We start from the raw sequence: 23138 nt of genomic DNA, 5'->3' as shown, positions 1-23138 counted from the left end.
ATATATCTGTAGATTATTATCCTCTAGCCTTTCACCACATCATGTTGCATCTTCAGGAGGATTGGACAAAATTAGAATGGATAAGCTCATTTTGTGGTTAGAAGATGTCAATAGGTAAAAATTGGTAGGCTTTAGATTAAAATTAAGTTGTCAAGTCAATATATTATTTCTGTGTCACTGGCAACTTACCTTCTGTTAATATTGCTGTCACTGTGATACTTGGCTGAAGCTAGCATCACCTGTTGGTGAGTATTTTCTTATGTTGAGGAAAATGGTATTTGTTTTTCCTCATTATCAGGCTTACATACTGATACACTGCACTATTATTCTGAATTTTTTTCAGCAATACTTGCCAAACCTTATTTAAGGGAGATGCATGCTTGATTAAATTGTCTTGCTTTAAAATAGCAAAGGATTCTGTACATTAAAATCCACTGGTCCTTCAGTGCTTTTAATAATTTCAGTTTATTGTATTGAAATAAATGTTTTCATAATATGCAAATTGTTTTAAATATTTTTTCTTACAATGGTGCGAATTGTTTTAAATATTTTTTTGTTACAATGGTGCAAATTCTTTTTTCATCGTTTGTTCAAATTCGCACATTCGTAAGCACAAGCTCTTTTTGTGAGAATTACTTTTACTGACGATTCCTGGCAAATGTGAATTTCAATCAAAAGAGTACTATAGTATGTTAATCGCTAGCTCACTTTTATGTATACACTGAAGTGCTAATACAGTATAACTGTGCATTGTAAGAAGAAAATTGAAATAAGTTCCCATCCATTGCCTATTTTAATGTCTTTTTTTAATTTTAGGGTGCCTTTTCTTAGTTTATGGTACCTTTTAGGTGCCTATTTTCATCATTTTGGAGCCTATTTCAGGGGGTTTTAGTGCCTTAAATACGCGTCCTACTATAGACTCAATGATCGTGTTGAGCTCGCAGATGCTTGGTGAGCATTGCTCGAATACTTAACGCGCCCGGAGTGAAGCATTCTCCATGCAGCACATTTGCTATAGTCAATGCTATACTCTTTCCAAAAAAAGGAGGACATTTACCGGTTTCTAAAAAATCCGCCCGGACAGACACCTAAAAAGGAGGACATGTCTGGATAAAAGAGGACGTCTGTAACATTGCGCTCATAACTTTATAACAAGCATTAAACTCCTAAAAGGTAGGGAACTCGAAATAAGTACAAATGAACTGTAGGAAGTTCCTCACTTCCTATATGGAGGAATCGTCCCTAATACTAGACGCTCGTGTTCCCTTGCAGTACGGTTCCCACTTTTTCCTCCAGGTGTCTGCTCGAACATCACCCACCGCGCTCTGAAGCGCAGGCGTACAGTACGGAAGCAGAAGCCAGACGTCAACCAAACATCACAAAGATTTATTTACCACTCATATTTCAAATGTGGCATGCGATATCTTAGTTCACATTTGTTTTACATACAGTGTTATTTGATTTGGTGTTTTAAGTCCGCTTTATGCACAGTAAGGCCATGGACGTCCGCAGGATTTTTTCCAAGGAGGGGGAAAGAAGGTATTTTTTTCCAGGGGGGAGCGAACAAAGCACATTTTCCCCAATTCGCGATTAAAATTATCCGATATGCCATCTGGTGAGATATTCAGGAAACACTCCACGTAGGACACCTCGCTGCACTTCGCCGTGTTGAAGCCGTTCAAAGCATGGGGAACATGCGAAAAAGTAGAGTATACTGTTCAGTTTTTTGCTGTTCAGGACAAGTGAAAATCTTACATGTGTTTTCCACCCCGTGGAATCAACAAAATGAAATGTTTAGATAAATCAGAGAAAACAACTGATTGACAAGATTGGCATAACTGAAATGCGGCAAGGAAATTACGAAGAATGTACGAGTCTGTTCACTCTATTTTCCGAAATAATCTTTCGGAAAGATGATTTTATTGCCATGAAAGTAAGTTTTAAATTATTTATGAATATAACATTTTTTTCGGAAACAATGTATTATGTATGTAATTTGGAACAGGTGCAAGTCGATTAAGTGCAAAGATGAAAATAGTTTGAGAATTAATTAATGTCCGTAACCACAAAGGTAAGTCAGGAAAACGTAATTTACATGCTAATGTTGCTGTTTCATTCAGTATGTTAATTTTCAGTGAAGACTGAAAATAGCCTCAATGAAATTGTTGTTATTGTTATTATTATTATAATTATCCGGTGTTGTTATTAAACCAGCCTGTCTCTTTGGGTAAAAAACTGTAACAGCATGTTTTCATTTATTTCCTCCCAAGCTTTGCAATACAGGTGAATTGCTTTATTTTCAAATCACTTCTGAGAGCCCCAGTTAGCAGTTACAACCGAGGTGCAGTGCAGATGAAACAGCACTGCTTTGAAAAACCAGTGCGTATACATTAGTTTCGTGTGTGTTTTCCGTGTCATTTTTATTATCATAATTAAATGCTTCGCTCTCAGCACAGCTTCACCTTCGTTATAGTTCCTGGAATTCACATCGCATTTGCATTATTTAAATATAACGCGTAATTTAAACGTTTCTTCCATACCAGCAATGACAACACGCTGCTATTGTATGTAAACAAAGACCTATCCTACCTAGAACGGCCATATTGGAAGCGACACTAGCGCTCAGGTGGTGCAATAATTAACACATATTATTGTGGCTGACTTTCATTTTTCACGGGGTGCCACGACCCCTTCTTCCCCCCTTCCGGACGCCCATGAGTAAGGCTAATCGGGACTGGATCTACAGTTTAAAGTGGGGCCCGAAACACTATGTACCTCCACCAGGTATCGAACCCGGGACCCCTTGATTACAAGGCGACGACGCTACCACTGCGCCATCGGGGAGGCCACATACAGCGTTATCGATAAAATGTTCAAGTAGCACTGAATTTCACATCGTTGATTCAGTAAAAGTTGCCTCTGCAAAGTGAAATTTGCAATATGGCTGCCACAGGCGCGTGCCCAGGATTTTCGTAAAGGGGAGGTTATGAATCCAACACATTTTCCAGTTCACAGGTCAAATTTCTTGTAATAAATTTGATAATTAATATACTTGGGTTTTACCCCAATGAACGCAATCACTGTATTTGCTACGGATGCTTCATGTTTTTATTTTTTAAGCCACACTTGTGATATGAAGAAAAGCATCATATAAAAGTTCCTGCTTGAATATTTTCAATTATTAATATTTTATATGTAATTGCTCAAATATAATGTTTAAACAAAAAATATGTACACTCAACATTGTAACAACACTAAAGAGATTAAGACTACTTGATGTCTTAAAGGCAGTAATAAATAAGGTACCACAGTTCAACAATTTAAATTCTGAAATTTAGGCATCGAGGTTTCTGTACGAGTTCTGACAATATGTCGTCACAAGTAACTTATATATCCCGATGAATGTTCAGAGCAGCTAACCCATTTAATCTTTCTTTGCAAATGGTATTTCGAAGATGGGTATTCAACCGCCTCAAAGTTGAGAACGATTTCTCATTTTATGTTGTTGTTACCGGGATTGTACATAATATCATAATATACGCAAACGTGTGTTTACCCAGGGAAATATTACTTCACTGCACATATCAATTGCTTCAAGAGCATTTACTGGACGTGTTTGCATTGCTGCAAGATGACGATACCACAGTTTCATTTCAGTGGGAGCGTCGTCGCCTTGTAATCAAGGTGTCCCAGGTTCGATACCCTTAGAGGCTCATAGTGGTTTGGATCTCACTTTAAACTTTAGGTCCAGTCTCGATTAGCCTTACTGTGCATAAAGTGGACTTAAAACATCAATTCAATCAACATTGTACTTGTTATGGAAATGATTTTGCTAAATATTGTGTACATTTTTGGCATTGCATTATTATATTATTGGTCAAAACATTTGTTTGACAGTCGACAAATTCGAACCCCTTCAGTAATTAACAATTTCTACTGCAGTGTCATTAATGTGTCATATTCATTTTCATATTAGGTCTATGGAGAGGAATTTTGTATGTTATGGAACTGCGAAACCAACTGTTGAAGGGGCCACTCCCCGCCCCTCTCCGAAGACCAGTACCGCTCCGCAGGATCTGTCACTGAGCCCGACAAAATCTTGAAAGACAGTGCTCGAAATGGAAATTCCTAGCCGAAAAGGGAGGGAATATTAGATCGATTCGGAGATAGGAGGGGGTACATCCTTGTATGGATCAACATGGAGACAATACAGTAGGTGGAGGATGCTCAATATGCAAATTATTCTAATTGGGGGTATGCTTTGTGAAACTTTCTTAACTGGAGGTAGCATCCCCTACTTCGACCACTGATGCCAGAAAAGGTGCTTTCAGAAAATGAATATATTACTGCACACACATATAACTTATTGTATTTGTTGCGTTTGTACAAGATAAATATTCAGAAGATTTGTAAGGAATATTTACAGTTCATAGGATGCCTACCTAGTCTATCCCGTGACGTAATACAAATGTTATCCCTTTCCTACAAAATAATAAAAATGTCCATGGCAACCGTGATTTTATAATGTGGTTGCATACATATATAGTAGCACCAAGCTTTCTGGGACCTCGGAAAATACGTGAACCACAGGCTTCCCCGTGGCTTTAACTAGCGACACTAGTGCCACTGCTCCGACGCCAGGGTTTCAATTGCCTTGGTGGATTTATAGGATAGGTAATATCGTTTTTTGAGGGTACGTGAACAAAACAAAAAGTAAATGGTTTTAAAGTCCATTTTATATTCCGATACGTTAATCGGGACTGGACTTAAAGTTTAAATCGGGATACGTACCACTGTGCAATGCACCTTCACAGGGGATCAAACCCAGGACCTGTTTGATTACACCACCATCGGTGAGGCCCCTGAAATCATTGAGGAAACTTGTTCATCTTCATGTTCTCTCGCCCTGTGAAAGTTTATTGATGATATAGGGTGACATCCTACACACGTCTTCCAGACATACACACGCGGGCACCTCCCTCCCCTGAACACACACGTTTGTATGCTTACAGCACATGCTGTGCCCCCAGAGAAACAATTCTAAATCCGCCTATGGATATATCTGCCATCAAATAATGAACGTCACTTACCTCGACAGTTCCTTGACATAATTTTGCAACAAGCTTTCCAATATCTTCTGTTATGCCTTCTTGTTGAATATCAGAGTCTGAAAGTTCGCACGTTTCACTCTCCAAATTCGGATGGAATTCCTCTGAACTTAAATCGACCTTTTCTGACGTTCTATTTGTGGAAGGTGAAGCTTCAACTTCCATGTTTTGTTTCTTTTGGAAATAATCTAATAATGTATTTCTCCTCTTTTCTCTATCAATCTTTAGTTCCACGTCAAAAATCTATTACACACGCAGAAACATAACACACAGCACGACCACTTCGACTTGCTACCTTGCATACTGCAACTCGCTACAACCCCAGTGAACACCAGGACTTGGGACAAAGATACCGGGCGAGTGTTTGTGGTTCCGGGAAGTGGAATGTCTGAACCATGCATGAAACTTGGTCCAGCTCAAATTACGTCACCAGTGTTGACAGCAACCAGTAGTGTCAGTAGTGTTGGCAAATGCTAAATTATTTACGCAGAAATTCAAGTGAGATCTTTCACAAATGTTACAAGAAAATTCAATAAACTGAAGGCTGGAAATTGGTTGAGAAAAAAATATCTAATTTGTAAAGAGCACAAGAGTAAATCGTATAATATTTTGACATATTAATTGTTTTTATTTTGTTTATGAAACTGACTGGGCCAGTTGGGCTATATGACGCATCCCTCACCCCCTCCCTTCCTCCCGGCATGCTATTGTACAAAACATTGCTTGCTTCCTTCGTAAAACCATGCTTCGCTACTGCCTGCAACAATTATTATTATTATTATAATTATTGATATTTTGAAATAAATATGCATTCAGGTGCGAGATAAGATTTTGACTTACTTAGCCTACTAATTGTAGTGATTCAAATCTCACAGACCTTTGCTCTGCTGGCATAAATGGTATAAGAAGGGAAAAGAAAGAACGGGAAGTTAGCAGCACTGTCGTAAGAGGAAAGGGAGGGTCATTCTCCTAAGAGGGTCATCGTGGGTCAAAGAAAGGGGAGGAGGGATTCCTTCAAATCGTATTCCAAGGGTTACGGCTCTTTTCTTGACCATACTGAGAAGGAAATTCTCCTTCCTTTTCAGTGACTAAGGAATGAATGAATGCCTGTGCATTGCTGTAACTCAACTCCAATATTATCAAAAGTAATTGAAGAAGCAAATACATTTCTCATTGCCAAATGTAAACATTTTACAATATTTGCGATTTGGTACTCAAACATGTTTCTGAAATAAAATTTATTGCACTTTTGCTTTGAATTTTTTTAAATGACGAAACAAATGGGGGGATTTTAACCCCCCCCCCCTTGGGCACGACACTGTGCTGCCAGGCGCAGGGCCACAGCGAGTTGAAGCGTGCTGCATGTTCTGAAATCCCAAGCGGTTCGGCATAGGGAGTTCTAAACTGAAGACTGATTGGTGGAAATGTTATGACGTCACAGCCTCATCGGAGGTTCTGCTGCAGATCGTCGTCTGCTGTAAAAATGTTGCATTACCGATGTATTTCATTTCTGAAGAGGAAATATAGTACAGCAATCCTAATTTTTATGTTTGTTTATAAATATATTGCAGATATGAGTTACAAATCCTGCTCAATCGTCAATTTGTAGGAAGTTACCCCCATACGTTGAGTTGAACGTCATGTTTATGATTGTGAACAAGTGTCTAAATCATAGGCATAGACCCTCTGAAAAGGGGGTAAAAGCCTTCATGAAGGTTCAGTCGGAGAAAGAAGAACCTCATTTCATTGCACTGTTTAATAGTATTGATGAGTATTAAACCGTGTGTGTTTGGACCCACCGAAAAGCACTGTATTAGAAGAATTCCAGCTTCCGTGGCACAAAAATTCTCTGTTCCCCTCCCCCATTATTTTCCTTCTCTGTGCCTCACACTAATTTACGCGTGAACATGATTTCGTACAGCAGATTCAAAACAACTACGCATAATTTATTCATTTCCAATGTGTGACCACATAGGCGGAACACAACTAGGCTAAGGAATAAAATGCATGAGTCTTAACAAGTAATTTGCTGGAGAACGAAATGAGATAGTCCAATTACATTTGGAATTCGGAATTTTCGTCGGCTTGAAAATAATTTATTTTTTAAAGGGAATAATATTGATTAATAACGGTAATACAATTTCCTTGCACTAAATTTCTAAGTGAGTATTAGGAGGGGCAACTGTCTTCCCTTGCCCCAAAGTGCGCACGCCTATGGTCTCTATTGACGAATTTTTAGTTTGATAGAAAAGCAAAATTAAAAAAAAAATTAAAAAATGTACGAATAGTAAATCCTCGTAAAACCAGATAATAAACGACATGGATGTGAGGGGAACGCCGATCGTAAAATAAAATTCATACTTCTGTGAAAATATACAATACATGCAGTGTGTTTATGATGGATATCGGCAGCTTGAATTTGTACGAATTTGAAAAAAAATTATGAGAAAATCTTGCATGGAATTTGCATACCAGCTTATTACGTATACAATGTCTTTCATCACAGTAATTTGCATCAATTATTACAAGGGACTGCTAATTGCCAGTAAGACTGTTGCAGGTCATCGCAAGAATGCGATAACTTCAAACTGAAGCGGTCTTTTTTTGGAGGGAGTTGCCTTCATTAGTCCTACCACGACAAAACCCTCCTGTTGACGCGATGTATGTATGACCATCCCAACAATGGTTTATCCAAACTTCTCCATCTCTGGGGTGTAAAGAAGTTTTTAGGGGAGAATAAGGTACATTTAGTGTCAAAATTTACAATGAATATGGCTTTCATGAACATTGTTGGGGGTCCTTGGAAAAATAATTAAGCGGTGTGGATAAATCACTGCATCTCCATCGGCGCGATTAACCCAAGAGTGTGCTGAAAAGTGACGTGCAATGTACAAAATAAAAATGGACCACTTCAAAGTGGGATTTAGAACTAGTGATTTTTTAAAAATTATTTTATTTTAAATACAATCGCGAATTTTGAAGTAATGTAAATATATATGTAGCTTATACAAAACTGTGCCTTAGCATTACACAACTTTTCTCGAATGTGTTTCATTTTCCCTTTCCATTTAACTTGAATATTAAGTTTTACCTTCTTTACGATCATGAGGGCCTCCTCGATGGCGCAGTGGTAGCGTCGTTGCCTTGTAATCAAGGGGTCCCAGGTTCGATACCCGGTGGAGGCTTATAGTGGTTCCGATCCCACTTTAAACTGTAGGTCCAGTCCCGATTAACCTTACTGTGCATAAAGTGGACTTAAAATACCAAATCAACCAACCAACGATCATGAAATGCATGGCAATTCATAAAGGTATGCAGATTCCAAAGTATTAACGTTGAATGCTACGCGCTACAAAATTAAAGTTTCTTTTTACTGTTACGGCGTGCGCCCTACATACTGGAAAGGGAAGTGGGGAGGGGAGAATACCCAGCAGACCAACCAGACAACAGCGGTGGCGCCGAAAGTTACGACGTCGAGTGGAGGAAGTTCTGCTCACACCTCGTTCTACAGGCTGCTGAGTTTCTTATCGCGCTGGATTGGTCGCTTCCCCGCTTCCCTTGCCAGCATATAGAGCGACCGCCGTAAGACTGGAAAGGAGCTATAAGAGTCAGTGACGTCCAAACCCCACCCTCCACTCTCATTTTGAGACGTAACCAACTAGCAGCACAAATCACTGGCGTGCATTCTATCGCCTATGCCGAACTACTTGGGATTTCAGAACATGCAAGCGTGCTCCTGTCGCGACTTCCACCTCTCGCCTCCAACTCCACGTATGCCGCGAATTCGGACAATGGAGGACGGCGATTCCGGGTGTGGAACAGTGCTCTAAGCGATCTGCTGCCAATTCGGACGCGGCCATGGTCACTGGCTTGACATTTACAGCTTCTGAAGATTTTCCATTGCTAGATCGTAAGAAGAAAACGAGGCAGTAAACGTCTGCTTGGGAAGCCAACATCACACCAATTTTCTTTCTCGGTCCACCACAATGCCAAACGTTCATTGCGTGAAACTTTGGTTGCACCCAGTTGCACCATCATGTTCAGGCGGAGTTAAACCGTTTTGTCCTTCGTCGTACTGTCTCGCCGAAATGAAGTGTATGTTGTGTCCAGTGTAACTTTTTTTTTAAATAAACCTCCATTATATCTATTATGTGTGAGAAATTTCAACATAATATTCTATATTGCTTATGAAAAACACCATCCATAACAAATAACTGGCCGGGAGAACTTAGATCAGGGATAATTCGCAAGATCAGCAGTGCTTTGCGAGACTAGGTAAAAAGTAGACTGCGGGCATAAGAAAACTATTCTTCGTATATTTAGGTAGGTACTTTGCTAATTATTAATATAGAATTTTAAAAAGTTGCAGTTAAATATTATGAGGTTCACTGTGTTGCTGGTGAATCAGTATATCGCATTTGGTTTCAGGACGGAAATAGTCACGGTAGCCTACATCCTTAAGATATTGACAAACCATTACGCGACATTTTTACAGTTAATAATCTCGTTTGTATTCATGGTCATCGGGACAGGGGATCGAATGGGTCCAGTCGACCCCACTGCAAATTGGTGTTCTTCATTTTAAGTTACAAAAAGGAGAAAGCTTGTTATTTGTATTGTTAATAACAGAAATAAAGTTCATAAATTATATATCCACCGGAAGGAAGTGTGTTCGCGCAGACGCCATATTTTTAGCAGGACTTCAAGGTCGAAGGGCCATGACTTGTAGCTAAACGGAATTAACATTGTGCCATATAGGAAAGAAACGAAAGGGTGCGTGGCAGTAAAATGTAAAATGCGATCAGGGCTAAATAATATTTTACGGATACCCTTACATTAATTTCCTCCAGATCTAAGCCTGACCCCCTCCCTACAGAAATTTCTGGCGACGACCATGTTTGTATTTGTATTTAAACAGTTTGTGTGTTCATTTAATTTTCTGTATTTCCTACAAGTATACAGGGTGAGTCACATTACCACCAGAAATATTTTGTGAATAACAATAAATATTGAAAAACTTCTTTCACAGACAAAGTTATGAGAGGGGCTCATAAAATTAGTGGATATAATACATTCAACCATGTAAGAAAGTGTGATTATCAACACAAAATTATGCTTTTTTTTAATGGAAACCCATATTATTTTTAATGCAATTGAGAGCATGAAAAAATACATTAAGAATGGCGTTTGTTACATTGTAATAAATCAATTACTTCCCAAGTAATTGTAATGTGAAGTTGAGCATGAGATACAACAACTAAGATGAATCTCAGCAGTTCATTCATGCATATATCAGATGACAACATCAAGAATTAAAAAGCAAGAATGATAAAATGTAATTTTTATTGTGTAGAACTATGAACGGTTTAGGAAGGAATTTCAACCACAAATTACATGTGCACATAAACTTTACTACTATTGATCTTCTATTTGCCACACACACTTCCAATTGATGCCGCAATGAATGGATACCACTGCATAGCATGTCCGGTGTAATCCTGCTGCAGTCTGCTTCAATGTGATGTTTAATGTCCTCTGAGATTGTAGGTGTATTACGATAGACTTCCTCCTTTAACCTACCCCATACAGCACATGAAGTTTCAGACATATTTCAGAAATATTGCAATCTTTCATTTACAATTCTAACATAATGGTTTCGCGTTGACGTTACAGAAAGCATCACATGAAGTCCCAGTTTTGTTTCTGAAACATTTGCAATGTTATCGTTTCATTGTCTAGTTTCTGGTACGTCTCATTTTTCTTAAATCTCGAAAGAACATTTCAGAAAAAAAATTGAAAAGTTGGATTCAGTCATCATGCATCTGGGACATTTTCTGTGGTGGCCATATTGTGTTTACCTTCTATGCTGCCTGGAGTCGTGCACATCTTATGAAGAATAATGTTGTTTATTGAGTGGTAAGTTGATTATTATTAATACCAAAGAGACATTGATAATACTATAATGAGTGTGTTTAATTGGGTTATACTTATGCACGTTATATATTTAATCTGTGCTGTGTAATGTGTGTGAAAAAGTAGAAGTGGAACAAGCCAGTGTTTAGAGCATGTTGTTTCTCACTTCCCTGTGCATAGTGAAGAGGCGTAGAGTACCATGTAAGTTGTTACGTTCAGAGCCTCTATCTAATACAAATTACTAATCAAGCAATTTATTCTGTGACATCGTTATGAAATGTAAGTCTAGGGCAACACCACAGCCACGGTCATGCAATTTTTTGAGTCTTACACACTGTGGCTAGTGGGTAGCAACAGCCAAATTAAGCAGCTTGGATATATACGCTAGCAGCACCAAACATGAGTTGCCTAACCTACTTACATGTGCATACAATGACAGAAATAAACATATGAATAAATTAGGCTTGTTAAGTTTTGTTCATTTCTGCTATTAGAAGAATAGATCACTAGGTTAGGTAGGTAAGGTTTACTCTTAGCATGTATCTCCAAGTTGCTAAGCTGTCGTTACCTGGTTATGTGGCTAGATTCACAACGCCAGCCCAATACTGGTGATCACAGCATAATGTTGTATGGTGTTTTTATAATTCAAATTCTAATTTTTTGATACAGAATGAAATATTGCTGCATTAGAATTTCGAGATCTTGAAGTGGATGAAAAAATAAGTAACTATTTGGCAGGATTATTTTGTTTATAATATAGTTTGCTAACTTAAATTTGTTGTTTATAATTGTCATAATTTGGTTTAAATATGGAACTACAACATTCACCAAACTCGATACTTGTTAGATCAGCTCTCGTTTGGTTGCACAAGCTATCAAGAATAAAATTAACCTATGAAGAAACTTTTGATAATAGATCAAATGAACATAGAAGTCATAATCAAAATTCTGTTTACATTGAAGTGCAATTATAAAGAAAACAGGCACTGGTACTGGCTTTAAAAAAACACAGCCCTCTGAAAGTGACAGTATGCCATGACTACTAGTAGTGTCACAGGACCATGACTAGACAGTGTATATTATAAAATATTGACTAGCTATGCCAGGCTATCAAGCTAGTGTTTATATAATTATTTTGACCTGTCTCATTATTCCCTCTAATGTGAGGAAATACTGTTATGAAATACATTCCAATCAGAAGAGATTTTGTTGTATACTTTCATTTTTAATGCTGCTTAACAGGTTAGGTAGTTAATGTGCAAAGCTAGCTTTTCCAATATTTCCAGCCATCAATCACCACATGGGTAATTTTTTCTGTGACGAAACTTAATTCCTAATTATATTCCTCTCTTAATCACTTGTTAGGTTACTCACTTACGTTAATCATCTCTCTCTCTCAGTCTTAGTCTGTAGTCTTGTATATTTTTGTCTCTTGTGAGGCTTGTGATGCCCTTCCTATATTTTATTCATCATTTCTTCGTATTTAGGTAGGTAGAATTGTATATTATTGACAAAAAACAAATAAAAGGTTAAAATGTAATTATGATACTGCATGATTGCACAAGTTGCAGATGTTGTATTTAACTTGGCATGTTAAAAGAAAGATGAAACATGAAATTTTTTCTGCAGAAAGCCAAGGAGTTTTCTAAAAAAGTAGATGGCAACACTGATTTTCACAAATATTAACGATTTGGATGTTACATAACATATTGAGCATTCACTAGAAAACTTTTTGCTAGTTCTGAGGAAATAATATGAAGTAAAATCATTTTTTTTTGCCAAAATTCAATCGGTTGTATGGCTTAGAACATGTATTAGCAAGGACTTGTTGCTGCAATCATATTATGCATATTTTCATAGCCTTCTGACTTATGGAATTCTCTTGTGGGGAAACTCATCTGGTGCTGGGGATGTATTTATCTGGCAGAAAAAAGCTTTACGAAGCATGGCAGGAGTCTTTGATCAGTCTGTTTCCTGTAAAAATCTCTTTAAAGAACTAAAGATAATGACTGTGCCAAGCTCATATATATTTACCTGTCTAGTGTATACAAAAGAAAATGTACATAATTATAACGCAAGACACACTGTGCACAGACACAATACAAGATTCTGTTACAAGCTCGACACACCATCAATCAGATTAAGTAAAACACAAAATAGTTACAAGTATTTAGGAATTAAGTTATACAACATGTTACCAGAAGCTGCTCACAGTGTCTCTCTTAAAAAATTTAAAAGTGTACTTCAATCCTGGTTAAAAGAAAAGGTCTTCTACAATCTAGAAGAATTCGAAATCCATCCCAAAAATGATTTAATATTCTAGAATGTATTGTATTGTTTATTTCCTGTTTTATGAATTATTGTTATGTATATTGCCACTGCCATATTTATATTATTTCATCGTCACTAATATTATAATTGTCTTATGTCTATGTACTCTTACTTTATATATGCATATACTCTCATATTAGTATCTATAACATATTGGAGTTCCATGTAATCCCTCTCTCTATATATAATTATATATTTACATATATACAATAACAAATATGTAACCAATAACTGACGACATCTATTGCATTGTACAATGTCTAACGATGAATAAATATATTGTATTGTATTGTATTGTTACTTTTATAAAAAAAGTGAATGGTGCTGACATCAAGAATGTAAATTCTTTATGTTGCTTTGTAATTTTCTTCAAGGCTAAGATGTTTATGACTACAACAATTAGTTTTCATGCAGACTTAGCAGTAATTAGGCATTTTATGCCTGATTTAAGATTAGTTTCTTTTGCAAGAATGATCAAACTATGAAACAATACAAGTTTAATATACTAGATTTAGGTCACTTTGATTCATTTCTTATTATTAAGTTTCAAGAGGTAAAAAATTGGTAAAATTTAGTTGTTTTTATGCTAAAAATTCATTCAATCACAGATCTTTATAAAAAATATGCTCTTAAGACAAAAATAGTTTTTTAGTGTAATTTTTTTAGATTGAAAGGGAAATACAGTGTTTGATTCTTTCTATTCCTTCTTTAGAATCAAAGGTGTGAGATTCTCCCATCCACCTTACCTTGAAGTGGGCTTCCCATACATATGCCTGTAGTTAAAATCAAACCAAATGGCTGCAGTAATGAAAGAAAGGAAAAATATAAAATCCATACTTTTAGATATTTGATACTACAATTGTCAAAAATTCTATGAAGCAAGAGGTGTCTAATGTGGCAGAGTGGTTTGCACAGGGCAAACTCAGAAGTGACAGGAAACAAGTAAGTAATAACGATCGATAGGTAACGAAAAGTGGGCTAATTTGCATTTTTTGTGCACAAAAGTCATAAAAAGATGTTGCGTTGATCCAAACTAACATATTTTCACTGCAGTTACAAAAACTAAGGATTTATAAATGAGATATTTACTGGATCCATGATTGTGATAAGTTTCAAAGTGCACTCTTCCATCATATTCTCCATGATGTACAGCACATTATTGATATCTGGTGTGGGCTCCAATCTGCCATTTTCCCTCCCAAAAGAGCCTTTTTGCATGTAAAGGTAGAGACAGCCTTTTTTTTTTTTTTTTTTTTTTACATTTTTGGAAAGCACGCAGTAATTTAGTTCTTTGTTTTTGGCCATGCATTGATAATGAAATGCAATTTTTAGATATAGAACTGAAGGGTGCAAAAATTTGTAGTCTTGTAGAGCAGATACGGAAACCAAAAGATCAAAAATTTGGCTTGCTTTTATTTTACTTGTGCAAAATATTGTTTTTCGAAATGAAAATTCTGACCAGAATTGGTATTATATGACAATATTACCTTTCAGAAAAAACAATGTTACTTCACTCCAACATGAGGTTATAGTGGAGAACCTGCAATGAAATACTTCTCAACAGAACAGAAGCAATTGTATTTTGACAAATTTAGACAAATAAAAAATATATTATATGAAAAAATATTCTTTTTATATATATTTTTTTTTTGAAGTGATGCATGTCCAATTTTTAGAGTTCAATGGTGACATTGATAGTGTCTGATCACTCACTAGTTTAAAAAGATGTATCAAAGTATGCTTATTTATATTTATTTGGTTCTTTGAATTGATGTTTTAAGTTCATTTTATGCACAAATAGGCTAATCAGGACTGGACCTACAATTCAAAATGGTATCCATATCACTGCAATGTGCCTCTACCAGAATTTCGAACCAGAAATCCCTTGATTACAAGGTGCTTTATTCAATTTCTCAGTGTATTCTGAAACTGACCAACCCATCCTAACCACCACAACAACGTTGAAAGTCAAAGAAGTGTGAAATATAAATGATTAAAAAATAATAGAAATGAGAACATATAATTATAACTTTGAAGTAATAATTCAATGGAAATTGCTGACAAGTAACATTAAGAAAATTATTTTTTGTAACTAGTAACCACAACCTCTGGTACACACTGCACATTTAATATTATAGAGAATGTCAAAAACTTTTCATTATTTTATAAATTTTTAGTTCTTATCCAATTATATTATTCGAATTGTTAGTGCCTAAAAACTGCTAAAGTTTAGCTTGTCTCCATTTTGCACTTGTGAACTGATATTTATTTCCCAGTTCCGATTACTGGTTCATTTACTGAATTTATTTTGTGGTCAATGTGTATCTACATTTCTCCAATTATGTAAGTATATAGGAATATTCTTAGAAACTTAAAAAAATGCCAATTTAGGTTACTTGTAAGGCCCTCTGATTGATCTCCAAAAAGTTTCAAGTAAGTAAGGTGTTTACAGAATAATAAATTATATTTCAGAATTAATATTATTAGAATCTAAAACATAAAGGACTTCCAGTAACTATATACAAGGTTTTGTTAAATTACAAACATTCAAGTTTGCTATTTATTTATTACATTCATTTTCAATTTTTATTTGAGATAAAAGGCTCAGATAGCCTCTTGATTCTTTTATAATTAAAGGAAATAAAATGTACTTTATTCTACACATACAGTATACCAGATGTTTTCATCGAATGTGACATAGCAAATTTTAGTATCCAAAAGTTACATTTGAAAACATGTGCTCAATTTGTGATGTCTGAAATGAATTTGGAATATTGCTGTGTAATTGTGAAAGTTCGAACGCCATATAGGTTCGAAAAACTGTTTTCTTATGCTTGTAATAACCATAAACTACAAGAAAATAATTCTACAATGCAAGCAATGCATACATACAAGAAAAACATATAGGTTGAAATCCATACATGTGGAACATGTATTCTGTCCAGAAAAAACATTATAATTCATACAGATATGACATTAGAGTAGAATTTTCAGATGACCGTGACTCATAGAATCATGAATGAATTTCATACAACACTAAAATCCTCTAGCCTCTCATCTATTTGTAAAGGGAACGGGAGCATTATGCGATCACATCACTCAAATCCCACCTTTTTTGTGACAGGGCGCAACAAGCCACAGAGAGCTTTATTATTGCATGTAAAACTTTGTATAAATTTTAAGGTAGTTTAGGATTTGGTGGCAAATAAGAGTATATATATATATATACCTAGGTATATATTTTTTTTAGTTGTAACTGTTGTCTGGTGTGAATGAATGTGTATTTTGTACTTTTATGCACTTTTTCTCCCTCGAGAATAATTATAACAAATGAGATACATGGTCATTTAAGAAGAGGTAATATAAATATAATTAAATATTATTCCTAATTAGGTTTCAAACATTGTGAATTCTATTTTCAGGAAATAATTTACAAATTAATATTGAAATAGAGGGACTTAACCCCAATAAGTCCCCTTAAATACGCCATTCATGAATACAGTACTGATTACATTCAATATAACCATAATGTAAAATAATAGCACTGTAATATAACTGAAATATCACAAAACCTTAGGGGAATGTATCTGTAATGTTCCCCTGACATGTTTCTGCAATGTTACACTGACATGTTTCTGTAACATTACGAATGTTATGTTAGATTTACAGACATTTTTACATTCCTGAAACATACCTGAAACATCACTGTAATGTTTCGCAATGTTGCTGCAATGTTACAATGTTTCACGAGTTATGTATCTGTAACATATCTGAAACCATGTTGTGCTGTATGGGACCCTAGGTGCAAAACTAATTCCAAATTTTAAATCAGCACACCAAAATTAGCAACAAACACATGCTTGCTTTTCTGATGCAAAATAGCTGTTGCACAGTGTTATCCTCGATACGAGAAAGCATATTAACTGTGAAATCATGTATCCTTTGCTTATCTTCCATCTTAGTCTTTTGGCATAGTAGTTAGCATTCAATGCATTTGGAGTGATGAACCCTCTGCGGAGGATGATGCAGAGTATCGGTGTTAGATAAAAGGGGACTTGTCTTTTTCATACAGTACCACTTCCCCTCTATCTATTAATAAGAATGCCATTGCTAGTGGGCGAGGTTCATCTTGTGCAGAATCATCCATTCATTCACTTTTGTATACGTGTTCCAGAGTATTGCAGTTGGTATACTGTGAGCATGGCACTCACACATGGATTTCATTGTTTTCTGTAATTTCTTCTATTTTTTTATATTCAATCATATTAAAATAATTTATAAATATTTTTTGTCAAACATATGTTTTATATGTCGTATATCACTTTTTGGAATTATAATTTATATTATTTATTATATAACAAATACTTTCTTGTATTGTGATATTACTGATTACATATTATCAGATACAAACAGTGCTTGGATCTGTTCTTCATTCTTGCTGAATATCACATTTTGAAGTTTATTTAGCAGGATATATTAGCAGTAATAAGGAAATGCAGACAAATAACAATATAATTTCCAAAGAATATCAATAGAAAACAGTGAAAAACATGAATTCGATGAGGACAGTAATTGCAAAAAAAATGGTTACATGTTTGGTATACATGTTAGTGTGGCGCTCACAAAACGCGGACTGTCATCAAAATGGCATTGTTACTCAGAATGGCAGCAGTGCTATGACCTACAGCTGATATCGTCTGGCCACAGACATTACAAAACACAGCTACACAAGACAAGAGTGTGATACCATGATCTCCGCCTGAAAAACTTACAATTATATTCTGGGATGAGCATCCCGCTCACACATATACCAACAAAGGGTTAAGACCAGCAACAATAAATTGCGAGGGCTGTCCAAAAGGAAACCTACCTTTTGAAGTAGTGTGCCAGTGTATCGATACTTGCCATTTCACTACTGGCCCTGCATAGTGCAATTACTTAGAAGTAATAATTGGTTTGTTACATCACTATGTATTTTTTTCTGTTCCAGTTTTCAAGTGTTTAAGTGAGGTAGCATTTAATGTTTTCAGTGATGTTCTGAGGCGTAAAGTGTGTGGAAAAGTTTGAAAATCATGAAAAGAACATGAAGCATAACACAACTATTGTATTCTTCTCATTTGGCAGCTGCAAACTTCATTGTGTCTGGGGATGTAATCCACCCTGAAAAGACACTGTTTCCAGATTATATATGAGATTCAAAAAAATTGGAACAGACCTGCATTTTATTCCACAAAGCACGTATCAGAATACATTCCAACAGTGATTGAAATGTTAGAAGTGGTACATGAAAACTGGAAAGGGGTTAAATCTGATTAAGCTCTACATCAAGTGAAAAACACAATTTTGGAAGAAAAAAAAACTTTGGTTTATTTTTGGAGAGACCTCATATATTTGAAACTTTTGTTCTATTGTTTGCAACTTGTGAATTCTCAGATATTCATTTGTGTTTTGTTAGGAACTTAAAACTACATATAGAATATCAGACAATTGAATTATTGACAAGTTTGTTGATTGACTAGTTAATTGACTGACTGCTTAAATGTGGCTGAACACATCAAATGTTGGGCTCATGATACCACCCCCAGAGGTCCCTGGTTTGTATTTTGGCATGGGCATGAATGTTCCTTTGTAACTGTCCCTTTATCAGTTTCATCTATAATCATAGTTTATCATCATCACAATTAGCATAAAGAGAGAGTAAAGCAACATAATTTAAGAGAATGCACATAACGAGACTGAGCACTTCTGACTGTTCACACTTTAGTATTTAAGAATCAAGAGAAATGTAAAGGAAATTGAAGTCTTCATAAAACAAGTTAAGAATAATTTTAAAAGGTGAGAAAAATAATTCGGAGAAGTCTTATTGACAGCAGATACGGAGGAGACCAGAGCAAAATGATCCCTCTAAGGTACATGAAGCATATTTTGCATAAACATTGCAATACCATGAAGACTATTACACACATGGGCGTATTTAAAGAGGGTGTTCAATGGATCCAACTCCGCCCCCCTTTTGATTCAGTAAAATTACCACATTCCTGTTCTATCCGCTTGTTCATGAAAATATCTTAGGATTTATTTTATTCTCCTAAATTAGAGATGGATGGGAAGAAAAATACATAATTCCACACACCAGATGGGACTGCAGATCAAATGTCTGCAATTTCCTGATAGTTTAGGAACTTTTGTGATAAGAAATTTTATTTGGACTGTCAAAACAGATTTTTCCCTTTGTTTCATCTTAAAGAAATTTGGATTCTAAAAATGCAGTGCAAGAAAACCAGGGAAACACCATAACATTCTCAAGTTGTTTGACACAAGATGGACAGAAAAGTATGAACACTAGGTAGTGTGACTTGTGAGTCATTCCATGCCAAATCAACACAGATAGCTATGTGCAATTTTCAACCCAACCATCTCCGATTTTCGTAAAATTTGGGAAGTTTAAACTATGCATGGAACGTAGTAACTGTGAAAATTTTGAATCTCATGTGTCTTGTAATTGTCAAATTATATAAGGTCAAAATTAGCACAAATTGCCCATTCTAAGCTCATTTAGCTATACTAAATGTACTGTAACTCTGCTCTTATTTGGCCTAGGAAGTTCAAATAAAGTTTATTGTGTAGGGAATGGGACAAGCTTTCCAATGATATGTAACAAACCTACCTTTGGATGAAAATAAAATATTGTCACATGACCTTGACGTTTGACATTGAATATCCCAAAACATGTCATCACCAAAATTCGTGAAAAAAATATATTTGGCACACCATGCTATACTCTAAAACATATGAAAAAATCAAGCTGGGACTGCAATGGGATCAGAAAATACAAAATAATATGACTACAATTTACTTGTAGAAGATAAATATTTCAGCAAGCTCTTCAGTTTCTACACTGTGTAACCTGTAGTGTAATGGGAAGTTTGAAATATCTCCACTTGTTCTAACCAAATTGTTTATATACAGTGCAAGATTATTTTGGACACCTCAAAAGTGATCGATTGAATTGGTTTATTTTTCTTCGCTTCTTGTGCCATTTTTGGCTAATTTGCAAACATGAGGATTAGTGACGGTATGACAAAATTGATGAATGGACACTCACAAACATCCATGCCCAGGCCAGGATTCGAACCCGGGACCTCAAAATGTGGACTGTTTAGTACTGTGAACATGTCAGTATTCTAATATAGATATAATTTTTTTAAAAAAGACTAAGAGTTTTGAGAACATTAATTAAATTTATTTAAAGAAGAGAAAGTACGAAGAGACTATGATGAAGAAATGAAGAGACCTAGAACACCCAGCCATCAAATAGGAGGAACAATGACCAGCTGAGAACACAACAGAATATTACAAAATAAACCATAATAATCCATATGTTAACCATTTTGTGGTAGAATTGAACTCTCTGAACACAGTAAGCACATTGCAAAATTGCAACAACTTATTCCAAAAATGTGAAATGCCTATCCCTCATTCATTGGAACAGTGTGTTAAAACGTTGGATGCCCTGGTTGATAGATTGGATTTGATAGCCTGGTCATACCTAGGCCTGCTATATTTCCTGGATTTTCTGGGACAATCCTGAAATGATATCATATGTTCTGGTGTCTGAATAGTTTCTTCGGGATGCACAAATGTCCTGGAATCGGGTGGGAAAGAAGAAATGTTTAAACTTTACTTTCTTGAACTTTATTTATATGCATAGAGTAAAGACGCCTAATATGAAGATGGTCCCTAATATGAGATAGCGGCCGATCTCGCATATGTAACGCCACAGGCAATCAATGACACATCAGATACATAGCACTTGGCAACTCTGTTAGTGTCTGAGAAAATATGCTGTGGTCATTGAACAGTGTAGATGTAGGACGTGTTGGAAGCATTTTGTCAAGGCAGAATATTTTGCAGAGGTGGAAAACATTGCGGGTTTCGCAAGTAAGTTAATTGGGACACATAAAATCATTGATGTACAGTTAAAGGTAATGAACCAGCAGTGTGCTGTCAGTTTTTGAAGATTGGTGATGGCAAATTTAAATGAAAACATGCCGGTTGTTTATTCGTGTACCAATGCTCCAAATATGAGACAGTGAGTGGTTCCCAATATGAAATATGTCTCATATTAAAGTAGCTTAGATTTATAATGTCTCAGCACATCGAGATTAAGTGAATATTCTGATTTAGGCAAAAGTACTTTTATGATATGTAAAGGACCCGAGACCAGCTGAACAACTAGTGTTACTCACCTTAAGCAGAAAACCAGTTCTTCCACCAGAAATTGAAGATGCATTGGAGTCATATTGCATAGAAATGGATAAAAGATACTTTGGACACTTCATGTGCATGCAGGTGAAGTGACCAGGTGTCAAGACTAGCGTGCTTCATGTGCGTTATGTATCGTATGAATTGAAGTAACCAGTGCTTACTTCAGTGATGACTTACTTGCAAGTGAATGTAGTATCTCATATTATGACCCCATTTTCTCAAACCTCATTTTTACATAGTTTTGTATTTTGTATCACTATGTTTTTCAAGAACATTCTAGGGCAATTTTAGTTATTGAATTTCAACAACAACATGTCTGGCCATTGTATGCATTTGTCACATTCACATTGTTACATCATTGTTGGCTGTAATTGTCACATAAAAAAATGTGTCTCATATTAGGCGTCTTTACTCTAATATTAATTCTCATTTTACTAAACAATCTAACTGTACATTGAACTGCTCCCTCTTGATAATACAAGTTAACGAGTTACAAGAAAATGCTGCAAAGTTATTTGACTTCACGATAGCACCGCCGTCTGCTAGCAGCACTGAAATTCAGTTTCAAATCTCTTCCATTGCATAGTAAGCTGTTTACTGTAAACAATCAGTGCTTGCGTGACCACCTGTTTAGGCTGCAGTTTTCAAATAAAGCTTTGACATTTTGAGACTGCAGCTTAGTTCATTATGGCACCAAAAAATTGCAAGATTCATGATGTACATTGAAGCAGAATTCTGTTTATTTTTAGGAAGAGTAAAGAATATGATAATGGATATGTACATACACACAACTTTGTCAGGTTCAGCACTCCCCTTCCCCCTTCTGCAAAAAGTTTCTGGTCAGCAGTGTCCCAGATTTACACATGAAATATAGCATCCTTCATCATACCAAAAGTTGGATCCCCCCCTCCCCTTACGTGAACTATATATATGCCCATGATTACACATATGTTTTGGTGCACATCTTAACCAGTAGCATAGCATCCTAGTATGCCCATACATCCAGCGTTCCCTGATTTAAAATTTTAAAAATGCGTAAATCCTGTAAATATAAAGTAAAACGTGACTAATTATATACATGTTTGAGCATTATGGCATTATAAAAGCTATTTTCTAGATCCGTCTACAATGCTCCACTAACAGCTGTCATTGTAGCATTTCTCTAATGTCTTTGCTTGCTGGAAACCGGCTAGGTTTGGTGTGCCTGGAGGTAGAGAGAAGGAGGGAAAGCTTGTGGCTTGGATCTGTACAGCACGGGCAAAATGCTCTTTCCATACTCTGGCGTACGGAGCACCTGATTGGTTCTAGGGTGCATGTGACCTTTCCTGCCTTCCGATTCAAGGCGCTGTACTTCCGATGTAGGTGACAGAAGTAAAATTCCTACCTGCTTTTTTGCACTCTTGCCCATAGACAAACCTTGTGCCTCTGCTCGTGCTGTGTGATGCTACAATACGCAATATTGACTGACATATCTTTAATGGCCACTGCATTGTGTAATTTATCACAAGAACAGTGAAG

This window comes from Lepisma saccharinum, chromosome 2 (assembly GCF_977018435.1).
Source record: "Lepisma saccharinum chromosome 2, izLepSacc3.1, whole genome shotgun sequence".
NCBI lineage: Eukaryota > Metazoa > Arthropoda > Insecta > Zygentoma > Lepismatidae > Lepisma > Lepisma saccharinum.
Note: the sequence above shows the minus strand (reverse complement) of the source record.